The following is an 11665-nucleotide window of genomic DNA, read 5'->3' as shown; positions in this document are numbered from 1 at the left end:
ATTTTAAAAATCTAGCAGTCTGTGAGAAAAACTATTAGAATAGAAGGCTTTCCGGCATCTAGAAATCTTAATAGTGAATGGGTGAAATTTTGCTATTTGTCGGATTAATCGGAAGTATGCACATCGTAGGGACACAAGTGTTAAGATTTTATCAGAGCACATTCCATTAAAGTATTTGTAAAACAAGTACATTGATGCAACATCGCGGCGACGGTACAGCGGTTGGAGCTTTGTTAATAGTGCGGGACATATTTGACTTGAGACTCTTTTTGGGGGCCCTATTTAAGAGTGCTAGACTAGTGGTTAATGCACCAACCTAGATGTGGCAACAATCCTATTCTTAAGCACAGGAGAATAATTTATGAATAGTTGTAACATGATCTCCACTTTTAGTCTAGTGTCTCACAAATCACAAGCAAATAAAATACGTAGACGTTTTTAAAACATAACTCGTGTCTCCCAGGTTTTACTAGATAAACTTTTGTGTAACTGAGACAGTCAATCCATGATTTTCTCCAGAGATAAATTCTCTTCGGGGTCAAAGTTGGACACAACAACACAACAAAAAGACGACTTCGATAGAAGGACCTTTATTACTGTTGTCATTAACTTTTCTTCTGTCAGTGGCAGCGATGCGTTCCTGTCAGGAATTTTTGGGGTTCCTGCTTCTCTTATCTCCTTCTCTTTGAGCCATGTGATGTCACGACTGCTTTTTCCCTATGACTCCGATATTCTGTGTATATGTGAATGCTGCCCCGAGAACCCACATTATCAAATATACACTAGCAACGTCACTTACGTATCTGTTACTATTTAGCATAGTGTGCTGTTACTATTTAATAGTGCTCTGGTTACACCTGAAATTTTTCACATCTTTTAAAGTTCCTGATATTTCATTTGTTTCTTCTTTATTTTCTTTTGTTGGTGGTGGTGGGGGGGATAAAAAGAATTTTAAAGATAAAAGCACACATTTTTTATCAAAAAGGGATACATGGTTGCGTTGGGTATCTGAAGTTTGCTATCCGTAGTTAAACTTTTTATGTTTCATCTTAATTCAGTTGACTTTCTCAAAAATCAAGGGGACTCCTTCCCGGATCTAACACTTGAACTCTATATGAGATACATAGATATTCGAATATTCCATTAAAGTTCTCTTATATATCTCAAACACTGAGTTAGTTAAGAATTTTTCTCTCCCCAATCGACCATTTAAATATGCTATATAGTATATCTTTCTTGTCGTCTCTTGGTTTTACTGGATTCCAGGACAAGGTCTCATATAGTATGGTGAAGTATTCAGCTTTTTGCTGTTACCTGAGGTAACATCACTTGGAGAAGGTGTACCATCCCCCATAAATACCAGTGTGGGTTAGCCAGACCGAGGAGATATTATTTGGGCTGCGAATACTATGTGATTTTGAATATTTAGTCAGGGTTTACTTGTAGCGAAAGGTATCCTCGTGCCAGATTATCCTGACAAACTCCTGTACAGAAAGACACCCGAGGATAGTGTATAGTAGGAATTCAAGTTTTCCCTTTAGATATGCAATTTCTCTCCATAAGCATTCAAGTTCTCCCCAGTTAAACCAGTGTAACAGACGAAATCACAAGACACACAAGCAGGAGTGAATTCTCGCGGCAGGAGATTTTGAATACACTTCCTTCCTGGCTTGTCCACTCAGAAGCCAGCTCTCAGTCACGTGACCGAGTTTATAAAAGCTTAAACCGGCAGCGCACTCTCTTTTTCTTTGTAGATCTTGGACGGACAAAAACTCCATACACGGATCTCTATGGGATACACATCAACAGGCCAACATGGCTACCTCCGCACACGGACTTCCAGGCGGTACATGCACGAACTTTCTTTCTCGTTTTACAGTACTGTCTCTAATCTATCATGACGCACGTTCATACTACTAACTTCTAGGAGACAAATAATCCATCATGAATACGAACCATAATTTCAACACGTATCCACTGAACACTTTCTCTTTCAACAGGCCTGTATAATAATCCACGTCTCTACATAAAAACTCTTTTAACGACTAACTTGTTTCTTTATTTTCTACTAACAATAATAATATAACTACAAATAATACTACTAACAATAATACTATTAATACTAACAATACTCCTGATGATAATAATAATAATAATAATAATAATAATAATAACAATAACAACGATAATACTATCAATACTATTACTAATAAAACTATCAATGATAATATTACTACTATTCATTCTTTATTTTTACTAACGAAGATAACCAATAAAGTTGCTTCTTAAATGCTAGAGTGAGACTTCTCGACTTCATTTCTACACCAGATTACGGACTGACGAAGATGATGAAGAGTTTGTTTTTTTTTTGTTACATAATTACATAGATTTAAACTTAGCTGGAATTTGAGTGGCAATAAACCTCCCCAACGTTTCAGTTCTCTTTGCACATCTCCAGCGGAGGTCTCGCTAGTGCTTTATCTTAAATTAGTAACATACCCAAGAAATATGAAAATGATGGAATGGAGGTTAATTTATTGGAGTGTTTGGTAATGAAACAAGCAGCACAGCAAATATATCAAAGTTATTATTTTTGTAAAGTTAGGCGATAATGTTGCTTAAAAATATTTAAAAAATAATGTTGAAATTAGTAACATATCCAACAATAATGAAAAATGATTATATGTGAGTTAATTGATGTGTGTTTGTAATGAAATAATCAGCCTAGACAATATATCAAGGTTATTATTTAAGTGAGGTGTGCGATATGGTGAGTTTTAATGATGACAAATTATTCTCGTAATTAGTACCATATCCAAGAATTATGAAAAATGATGAAATGTGAGTTAATTTATAGTTGTGTTTTTTTTAATGAAATAATCAGCCCATACAATATATCAAAGTTATTATTTTAGTAAAGGGGGGGCGATAATGTGGGTTAAAATTATGAAAAATTATTGTCTAACATAGTAAAATATTCAGTAGTTATGAAAAACGATGAAATGCGAGTTAATTGCCGGTGTTTGTAATGAAATAATCAGCCCAGAAAATATATCAAAGTTATTATTTAGTAAGGGAGCGATACAGTTTTAATAAAAGTAATAGAATATAATTGTGCCCTCATTCATGCTGAACAGAACGCCCACAGAATATCCAGAAACAATATATTACATGTGAAAAATGCTGCTGTGGAATTTCTACAGGTCCCGCTTGTTATTATTATTATTATTATTATTATTATTATTATTATTATTATTATTAATAGTCAAAATAATAATAATAGCTTTGTTAATATTAATATTAGTATTAATAGTAGTTGCATTGTTAGCAGTAATATTATTATTGTTAGTTGCAATAATAATAGTATTGATAGTATTATCGTTATTATTAGTAGTAGTAGTATTCTTAGTATTAATAGTACTATTGTTAGTAGTAAAGTAGTAGTATTAATAGAATTATTGTCGTTATTATTAATAGAAGCAGTATTTTAGTGAAAATATTTTTTCGTAGTAATAATATTGTTAGTAGTAATATTATTATTATTATTATTATTATTATTATTATTTTAGTAGTAGTAGTAGTAGTAGTAGTAGTAGTAGTAGTAGTAGTAGTAGTAGTAGTAGTATCGATTAGTTTCGTTTCAATGATTTAAAATAGTGGATAAGAATTAAATTGCGAAACGATAGCGAACCAACGAAACGAGCAAGTGGGCAAATAAAACGGATAATTAGAACATGTAAAAACGCTCGCTGGTGTCTTCGAGTTCTTAACTGACTAAAGTATTCTTAATTTTTTTTTACAAAATTTTGTGCGTACGTGACCAAATCTGCGACTATAAGCAAACAGGCAAAAATGGTTTCCCATTCACCCAAATTACATGCATTTCTTACCGCTCGGCCTCTACTTTTGAAATAGAGAGAAATATAATTAAGGGTATATTCAGTGCATCCCGCGCCGTCAGTCCCTGCTATCCAGCTTGGGGCATATGGATTTTGACAAGTGAATGGTCTTTATCTGAAGGGAAAGGCGTACATGACACTCTGAAAATTCTGATCTGTAAGAGGCATACCCGCAGAGTGAGAACTAGTCATGTATTCCGCCTCTTCAGTCGTTCATGTCCGTAGCTGTCTTTCTCTCTTATTTAGGAGAAACACAGTTCTTGTGCCGGTGTTAAAAGGAAAAGGTAGTTATCCATCTCCTTTCCACGGCGGCCGGAAAGTGAATTTAAAAGACAGGAAGAGCACTCTGATCTACAAAACATGCCTGAGCAGCCCTGTCGCTTTCTCGCATCAGGTTATTCGCAATAAACCGACCTCTTCTCAAGGGGAGAAGGCAAAGCTTGCGAGGATGGACCTCCTAGAATTACGGAGAACCAGAGACATATCTCAGCAACAAAAAAAAAGTCATCTCATTAATGAACTGGATTCTTGTAGCTTTGGTTCCAAGCGTTCGATGGAAAGCTTTAAAGCTATAAATTTATATTAGTAAATAAAAAAACATTAAAGTAAGCCATTGTAGCAGCATGGTCCCTGACTTATTAAGACGTTGACTTTTCGTATTATTTGCATTCTTCAGATTACTGTTCTAATCTTAAGTATCATTTTCATTATTATATATTAGGTCCAATATAATATAATCTGCATTAATCAAAATATATTTAAGCGTATTTTACGACCGGGCAATGCTGGGCGGCCTGCTAGTATATTTGTAAAATTACATGAGATTTTACGTGAGTAATTATTCATTTAAAATGTTCGTTCTCATAAAATGTTTAGTTAATAAATATTGCGAACAGTAAAATGAATGTGTTTACGCCGGTTTTATTATGGGTGTGAATATGCGGACGACAGTGTAGGTGTGTGTGTGTGTGTGTGTGTGTGTGTGTGTGTGTGTGTGTGTGTGTGTGTTGCTTTTTACCAAGGTGCCTAAACGTATGACTGTGTGTGGAGATAGTCGAAAAATAAATATTAGCTTCCCAAGCCCAAAGGGGCGAGGGAAGCGGAAATTTAACGTTCTTGTTAACGGTGTGCTTTTGTTTTTTTTGTTTTTTCCTAACTGTTTTTTTTTTTGTTTGTTTTTTCTCGACGAAAATCTAAGCTTAAATAATGTGCCACCGGCTCCAGACGCATGCGCTTTTGAGTGTGAATAACAATTTAAATAGTACAAGGTGCTGTGAACGTAGTTCAAAACATATCATATGACCACTAATATTTGCTTTTTTTAGGGATAAATATTGCTCTGGAAGCCGTTTTTAGCTATGATTTTAGGCATGGTTTGTATTTTTCATTTTATTTTTTACTCATACGCTGTTGATCAGTTAATATTCTAGTATTTCGATGTACTCGTATCTCAATCCTATACTATTACTGTTGTTAGACTTATCGCTAATAGTAGAAGTGCAAGCACTTACAGTTAAATAGACTGTTAGAATTTTAAAATGACCTCTCGGTTTTTAGCCACTGAAATAGCGGGATAAATGTTTGGCATCTGTAGAATGCCATATCCTCGCAAAAAAAAAAAGAAAAGGAAAAAGTAGCACCTGTTCCAAACTTGCTTTTTATTTATTAATGAGTCACCACTTATCAAGGTTAAAGGTCACTCGAGGATAAGGGTTAATTTGATGGATATATTGTCAGTTGATAGGAGAAGAGTGAAATGGATTTAATATGAGTCTTTTTATGGAAATCGTTCCAGACAAGGCGTGAAGCCATTTTGTAACCCAATGAGAGAAGTTGTGCACACGGGCAAAAAGATCTGCACTAACCCTAAGTCTTGGTAGCAACACTTTTAACTCTGTCTCAAAATGTAATCAGATACACACTGGTCACTAGAATTTATCACTCTATCCTGAATGCACAAAATGCGAAGCAACCCTAAGTTCATGTGGCAACGCCTTTAACTCGCTAGTTGGTCTGTGATCCTACCAGACGTGTCTCTCAGCTGTCCGTGTGATGCCAGACGTTGTGGATAAATTTTTCCTTCGTAGATGCTCTGGTGTTGATTGATATGCAGCTTCTCTCCACTGCAACATTGATTCTGACTATCGCCATTTCTGACCCCCTCTACTTAGAGCCATCACGATCTTAAGATCGTCTCTGTCCCTCTCTTGAATCTGACCGTCTCAACTAATTTTCACGTAACTCAAAAAGAGCATCCCCCTTCTAAATGGCGTCATTAGTATAAGTTACTAAGATAATCACCTGATGTTTTTACATGTCATTATTTTATTTCTAAGTTGTCAACTAAATTTTTAAGTTAACATTTTTAACTTAACATTCCTAAATTAATGTAAATAAATATTTATTCTAAATATTTTGATTATTCTAAAACATATTTTAGCTGGCAAAACATTTTTGGCTTTAATAATAGTAATAATCGTCGACCAGCACACCTTTTGACAATATCTAACATTTGTTAGCAAGATAATCCAGCGTCGCTCGGTACTAGAAATAGTGTTACAACTTTATTTAAGACATTAATAAGAACGAAAGATGATTACCGTAAGGACAGACGATGCCTACTGGCCTTAGTTTTAAAAAGATCAATATAGAAGGAAAATAGTCAGTAGTAAGTCTGAACTTCTTTGAAAGAAACTACTTGAATATGAAGCTGTATTACAATGAGTTATCAAAAGAGCGAAATGGTTGAGACTACGAGACCAACTAGTCAAACGAGCTGAAACCAAAGAAGAAGCTAATAGATTAGACAATTCTGAAGAACTTATGACATTATAGTATTTATAGAAAAGGCTGAGACTTGCAACAATATTTGTGGGAGAGAGGTTGTACGCAATAAGAAAGGGTGGGCCAATCAAGTTATAGATACGATAGCCAACCTTTTAACATGAGAAAGAGTCACAAATCTTTTGAGAATAGCTATAGACTCACAGATTGTTTGCTTGCGGCCATTACTATCTCTTTTGTAGGATTACCTCAGAGCCACCCCGACGATACTCATTAAAGTAATGGTTTCCGTGGGCGATGGTAGAAGCACAAACAGATGAAAACCAGGAAACAGAGGCGAATGAGGTTTGGTTTGAAACTTACGTGGAGGAATAAAGGTACCAATTCCAATATGACGCCGGTCAGTAACCTCCTTGGCAGCAGCATTCAGAGGCATACCAATAATCTAACCCAATAGAACGTCACATAGTAAGCTACAAAGCTCATCCTAATAAGTAATTCCTGTAATTAAACGTCTTCCCATTCCAGAGGTGATCAACTGAAGACTCGAAGTGTCATGAGAATAATAAACAAGTGCATGGTCGTGGTCCTTCCTGTTAGAACTAAATAAAAAGACGATTTTTATAATAAAAACTTTATTTTATATTTCAGTCTTCATTGATTTTATACACTTATCAAAATCATGGATGTGGCTGTATAGCGTTAGGATGGATCATACTACCAAAAAGAGATGTGGCACATACTGTCATGTAACTCTAACTAAAACGTCTAACCCTAATCCCAACCCCAATCTTTTGTCTCTTGTTACAATAAGCAACAAGAAAACCGGTGCCATCTATCTCCAAACAGCTTAACCGGAATGATTCCAGTTCTGTTTATCCATTCATTTATTGCAGACTATTATCCTCATCTTCTGGTTATTGTTTCATGACGTTTCGGCCAACTATTCTTCTGGCCTTCGTCAGGTGGTTAACCACGACGGGGTAGGAATGCCGAATCTACTAACTGCACCCTCAGCAATTACTGCCTTTCTATAATTGTTTGTCGTCTCACCACGTTTATTGGCCAACTAAGCCTCTATCTTCAGATAAACCGCTATCTTCAAACAATGCTTACCTGGAACGATAGAGATACAGCATCTCTATCCACTGCGCCATAGGCCCCAAAAATTTACTGCAAATTACTCATCTCAATAAGAATTTTAATTAATTAAATAATGGTCTCACGTAAATAATGTTGTAGGCTTTGCAATAGATGCTTACAACAGCACTCTGGGGGCGGGCTCGTAAATTTGATCAGAGAGACTGAATTAGTCCTACAAGGGACGGTTGAAATTAATAATTATTGATTTTTCGATACTTATTGAAAACTTTCTAAAATAAACCCTATCTAAGAACACTGCTGGGCACATAAAGTACCTTTCTGTGAAATATCATAAAAATCGCCCCAGCCGTTTGGAACTTCATCAGAAACAAACTTGCACACACACACACACACACACACACACACACACACACACACACACACAGAGAAAAATTTCTTGTTATATAATTTTAGATTGGAGACCCTTTTGGGACCCTATCCAAGAGGGAGAGATTAGTGGTAAATGAACCAACCCATATGTGGCAACAATACTCCATGCATGGGGAATGTTGACGTTGTAGAGGTACAGGATATTCTCAGGTGTGAGTAGTTTTCTAACACGTTAGAGGGAGTCCACCTTCCTTGCAGCATCTTTCGCAATTTACTTAATATATTTGTCCCAGTTCATATTTCCTGTGAATGTTAAGCCGAGGAGTTTGAAGGAAGAATTCTCTGGTTGGGAGTTATTTGTTATGGATATCGGTGGTTGAAGAGACTGCTTGTAATTGTTAAAGGAGAGCAAGTTAGTCTTACTAGCATTAATGCTACCTTCCATTGACGTCCTCTACGGTCTGGAGGTCATTTTCTAAGGATTCAGTCATTGTCTTGGATTCGTGTACATCGGTTCTTCCCTCATGCATGTTATAAAGTATTGTATCATCAGTAAATATACCCATCTCAGACACAATATTTTCAGGGAATATCAGGAATAATAGTGGTCCAAGAATCGACCCCTGAGACACTCCCACGTTAATGTTATGCTGCTTGGATGAACATCCATCAATAACAACCTGGATGGTCCTATTGTTTAAAAAGGATCTAATTATATTTAGTATTCGTCCAGTTATACCATATGATTTAATTTTCATTAGCAGCCCTTCATGCCAGACTTTGTCAAAGGTTTTGAATTTATCGAGGTCTACAGCCATGGCTTAACCCGTCTTATCCAATGCATGTTATATGCGTTCAGAGATGATTGTCAAAATATCTGTAGTAAAACGACATTGCTTAAATCCGTACTGTTTGTCAGAAAGAAGATTAACTTTTGCAAGGTGGTGGACTAGTGCTTGACTGATTAGCGTCTCAAATATTTTAGTAAAGAGGGGGGAGGGGGGAGACTGATAGGACGACAATTGAGAGGGGCAATCCTTTCGCCAGAATTCTTGTACACTGGTACTACATAGGTCATCTTTCAGCTAGGCATTTATTGTAAAACTTGGAAAGTACAAGCTAACTCAGCTGAGAATTTCTTAATCAGTAAAGCAGGGATGAGATCATGTAACACCAAAGAGAGGCAGCGTGAAATCGTCAGTGACCATTAACTTTTAGTTAAGACGCAGTAGTATTAGTTGGGAGAATTTCTTTGGTTGTTGAGAACATGGGGCGTCGTCCTCATATTTAGAATCGCCACCCCATGTGGGGGCGAATGTAACACCAAAGAGAGGCAGCATCAGACCATTAGGGTTGATGTGACGCTTTTATTTAACGTTAATATTTTATCCCGGGCAATATCGGGTGATCGAAAGATAGATGTTAAGATTTTATTCTGGGCAACACCGGTTAACTAAAAGATAAATATTAATATCTTGTGCCGGGCACTACCAGAGAACCTTGCTGGCTTCAATTCTGCCAAAGTATTTTTCTCCTTTTCCTCTTCAAAGCATGATTCGATTGTTGATATTTTTTCTCTGATCTAAAGTCGCATAGACACATTGGTTAGGCTCAAAGAACGCGCCGACCGTTTACAAATTCAAGGACACAATTCATGTGTCAGCTGAGAGAAACAACAAATAGATTATGTTTTTGCTTTGAACTAAAAACTACATTGGTTATCAAAACAAAGATAAATAATTTCTTTGGAATTAAAATTTCACACACGCATTTGTCAGCTTCAAAGAATGTTTTTTTCGAATCAAATATTAAATGATTTGGTGTGACTATGATAAAACCATTTGAACCCAAAGTGACCTTCCTAATGTTTTCATTCTCAAGCCGAATCGCAGTTTTGAAATTTAGATCAAGAGATTTTTTTTGCCACCCGAAAATTTTCAATAACATATTTTGTCGAGATGTTAACAGAATAATAAATGGTTCATTTTCTTTGATAATGAGAAAGTTTCACATCTAAGGGCAGAATTCACGAAGCATTTTTTTTCCTTGGACGCAGTTTTCTTACTTACGCGGTTATCGCGTATTACGCAGTTTGGAAATTATCCAATGAGAGAAAACTGGTTATTTTCCATCGGGCATTTTTGGTTGATCGGGGAGGAGTTAGAATTATTCTTGGATTGTGGGAGGTGGCCAATTTTTGGTCATCAGTCAAATTATCCAATGAGAGAGAATCAGACGATTTGGTTATTGAGCATTCTGATTGGTCGGGAAGGAATTGGTAATTGTCGCCCCGCCCAGTGTTCTACTATATAAAGACCAAGAAAGTCAGAGCAAAACGGAACAGAAGTCGGAGCAAAACAGAGCGAGTCCGAGAGTCAAGCCACCTCACCTCCTCTCTCTCTCTCTCTCTCTCTCTCTCTCTCTCTCTCCCTCCTCGCCAATTGTCCGATAACTAAAAAGGGTTAAGTTAATAGACTTGTGAATTCCAGCAAGTGGAAGACCCACTTAGAAGTTTAAATGCTTGCTTACAAACTCATACTCCAAACTGTACATATGTTTGTATATATTGCTTTTATGGTTTTCTTTTAATACATTCTATATAACCCAATCTCCGGAGTCTTTGTTATTCAAAATTCTTTGATGTGCTGATGTTTTCATTATTATTATTTTTTTGTTTACTTGTGAAACTGCTTCCGTCAACGAGCACCTGGTATCTCCGAAGACGGAATCTCTAGACGATCACAGAAGATCCGGCCTTGTGGACATTGCAGCAAAGACCACCAACGCACTGAAGAAGAGCTTACTGGGTGACGCGACGTACCGGCGCGGTTTCATATCAGGCCCACACACTTTGATGGCGTCTCAGTTTCTTACGATATCACGGACATGAGAAGGGGTGATTTTCAGATCATCAATTGTGGCTTCCGTCCACATAAGGAAATTTGGGAGGGAATTGTTTGTTGGCTCTAAGGTGGAGTTGGAGGCGAATCGCCAAGCAAGCAGTTCCACCTATTTGGTTGCCTTGCATGCGACCTTCTGGTTGTTGGATAATTACAGATTGCCCTTTATTCACTACACTGTTATAAATTTTCCATAAATTTTCTTTATTCAAGGAAAAACTACAGTGACACCAGTCAAGGCGTCATAGGCCCTAATTAGTATCTCATGCAACATCTCTTTTCTGAAAAAAAACAAAAATAAGAATTAAAAAAGAGATATAATAAAAGATAACAGACAAAAATAAAATAGTGATCGATTCGACTGACTATCCTCTTGCCTAATAGGGATTATTCACTTTTGATTCAATTTAAGATGGGTAGTCTTTGAACTAGCAGGATTTCTTACTAGTTTTCCCAACCTTATAATTTTCACCAGTTGTGTTGGGCTCACTCTTTCCATTCCATCATTTTTTGTTGAGATGCCTGGGGATTACATGTCTCTTCTGTACTCGGTCCCACATTCGCTGATACCTCACTATACCATTAGTATAGCTGAAAGATTGGTAATGG

This window comes from Euprymna scolopes, chromosome 19 (genome assembly GCF_053919585.1).
Source record: "Euprymna scolopes isolate OS-2025 chromosome 19, ASM5391958v1, whole genome shotgun sequence".
NCBI classification, from domain to species: Eukaryota; Metazoa; Mollusca; class Cephalopoda; order Sepiida; family Sepiolidae; genus Euprymna; species Euprymna scolopes.
Note: the sequence above shows the minus strand (reverse complement) of the source record.